Genomic DNA, 3,070 nt, shown 5'->3' on the forward strand with positions numbered 1-3,070 from the left:
ATAAAACTTTTAAGAGGTACATACAAGAAACTTGGCGTTATACCCGATCTATGGTTCCCGGCTACTGATCTGGTTTTCGGTCTGTGCTTCTCGGTATGGAAAATTCAGAACCAGTGGAAAAGGATCTTGGTGGGGGTGAAGTTGATTTTCAATCACCATGAACAAAATCCAGATCTATTTCTCTAACATCAATAATGTTGGGTTAGGGATCCTCTCTCTCTCCCTCTCTGTGTTCTTTTTTTCCAATTTTTTTACTGATCATGCGATGGCAGTTGATGGAAAATGTGGTGGCAGTCGATGGAAATGGAGGTAGTTGATGGAAGTGGTGGTTAATGACGATTTTTTTGGTGGTCATGGTGATGGATTTGATGATTTTAGGATTTTTCGGGTTTGTATTAGGTTTGATTTTTCTAGAGTTCATTTTATGGTTTTTGATGGCTAGGTGGTTGTGACGAGTGGTGATTGACAGTGACTTGATGGTGGTAGTGATTAGATCGTGGGTTCCATGTGTCTATAAATCGCTTAATTTTTTTTAGTATCAATTAAAAATAATTAAATAAAGGGCAATATGGTTTTTTTAATGTAAGGACAAAAAGGTCACCAAATTAATCTTTTATTACTTGTAACATCAACATGCATGTGCTTGCACGAGAATTTTATTATGAAATGTTAGTTCATGCACCCAAATAATTAACATACATTAAATGATTAAATTCACGGTAGAATTTTATTATGAAATGTTAGTTCATTTCACTTCTTTTAGTTAACTTCACCTTGAGACCATGCTTCATCGAAAGTACCATAGAACCTGCAGGCAACACAGTATGATCTTCCACCAACTCAAAGTGGTAATGGTAAATGATTATGCTCGACACTATCTGTAGCTGAGTTAAAGCCATCTTCTTACCCACACAAGTTCTCGGACCAGAACTAAATGTAGTGAACTTGTAGGATGGTTCATGTTTGATTCCTCCTTTATGAGAAATCCACCTTTCTGGCTTAAACTCCATGCAGTCCTCACCCCATACTGATTTCATCCTTCCCATGCTATAGAAAGATATAATAATCTTGGTGTTTAGATCAACTTGGTGTCCACTTGGAAGGATGTCTTGTCGCAATGGAGATTTGTAGTTAAATGGAACAGGAGAAAATAGCCTTAAGGATTCACATAAAGCTCCATGAAGGTAAACCATTTTACCTAACTCTTCTGTGTTCCATCTTTGGCCCACTTTTCCCTCAAAATGTGTGTGAATCTCTTTAAGAATCTTACCCTCTACAGTTGGGTTTCTCGCAACGTTATAAAAGAACCAAGATAGAGCGCTGGCAGTGCTGTCTTTTCCAGCAGTCATCAGAGTGATTAATACGTCCCTTATAAATTTTGTGGGATGCACCGATGTGTCACTCTGAATATCTTTTAACTCTCTCATGAGAGCTGTAAAAAATTTGAATTTTCCTTCTTGTTGTTCGCCATTGATCATGTTATCGTAATCATTTTGATTTTGAGCTATGCACTTGTATACAAAATTATTAAGAGTATAACCTGCGCTGTTCAACTTACTTTCTTTCCCCACCCTCAGAATTAGTTGTTGCAGTTTCCAAAGGCTTTGGGGTATAACAACCCTTCGAATTAAAGCTTCTTCACCTTTTGTGAAGGCCTTCAGACATGGGTTGTAAGGAAAATCAAGAGACAAGTATTCGGGGTCGTTATCAAGTAGTACCTTGGACATGGTGTCGAAAGTGAACCTCTGAAATATATCTTGCAAATCCACCTCGGTATGATGTTCAGAAATGGATTCAAGTATCGGTAGAAGCCCGTTTTCCACTTTATTCCAGACAACTGTTTCTAACATACCCTGAAAACAGGCATGCTTTAGTGCGGAAATGGTGACCTTGTGGTTGATCTCCCATAACTTGCCATCAGAAGTGATGAGTCCATCTCCCAGGAATCTAAAGATGTTGCGAAATGTGTCACCTCTGGGATAATTACTGAAGTTTTTGGTTAGAACATGGTGGACGTCTAAAGGATTGGTGATTAAGAGAGGGTTCATGTTGGCAAACCAAGGGCCTTTCCCCTTGAAGGTACCACCACTGTGTAGCAACAATTCGGTGGCATAATCATAGATTCGGTGGGAGTTTATAAGCATACTTGGAGTCATACCAAGAATTGGCCAATTTGTAGGAATACCACTTCTCTGGTTTTGATATTGTCTGTATAGAAGAATTAATATTAGAAGTGGCATCATGAGAATAAAAAATATAGAGAAAATTGTCGAGTATTTAAGGATACTGATAGCCATGGGGAGGAAATTAGAGGAGAGTGAGTGATAAGTTTAATTTTGTAATTGCGGTTTATGCTAGTTGATCCCATAAATAGGCTCACAAATTTACTTTGGGTATGACGAATTTACTATACATAATTACATATCCGTCCTTAACATCTATGCTATCTCATCCTTTTTATTTATTTATTTATTTATTATTTATTATTATTATTATTAGTATAATATATATAATATTAATTATAATAATATTTTTATTAATCAATTTTTTGAACAGCAATTTTAACATGTTATATTTATAACAATAAAGTTTTATATGACATATACTTCCTTTATATGTTTTTTCCAAACAGAAATAATTAAAACAATTGTCTTTTATTATTTTCTTAAACACAAATTAATAAAAATTAATTTTTATTCTTTTAGTTGAAAACTTAAATTGCAAGGAAGACAAAGCCGTTCCAAAAGAATTGAAAAGAAAGTTAAGAGAATTTAAGTTGTAAAACCATAAAAATCAGAAGACAAAATCATGTCAAACAAAAATAATTAAAAGTGTATTATGTACAACACGTACATAAAACTAAGTAAGTTTTTTATTATTAACAAATGGATATTCAAATAATCAAAAACGTATTACACATGACCTGAATCACACGTAGAAAACGTGGATAAAAATAAACACGGAAACGTAAAAAAATTACCTAGATACGTAGACAAACTCTATTTCGTACCGACACGTACATAAAATAGCAAATATACTTTTAAATTAAATAACAAAAGTTCTAAATTTT

The 3,070-nt window shown here is 34.4% G+C and overlaps 1 pseudogene; it reads right to left on the reverse strand.

The window, feature by feature from the left end:
* Positions 1-725: 725 nt before the first annotated feature.
* LOC145069990 (alkane hydroxylase MAH1 pseudogene) lies at positions 726-2,302 on the reverse strand (annotated as a pseudogene).
* Between the last annotated feature and the right edge of the window lie 768 nt (positions 2,303-3,070).

Source organism: Lactuca serriola, chromosome 8, assembly GCF_051521515.1.
Source record: "Lactuca serriola cultivar US96UC23 chromosome 8, Lser_US96UC23_V15, whole genome shotgun sequence".
Lineage (NCBI taxonomy): Eukaryota > Viridiplantae > Streptophyta > Magnoliopsida > Asterales > Asteraceae > Lactuca > Lactuca serriola.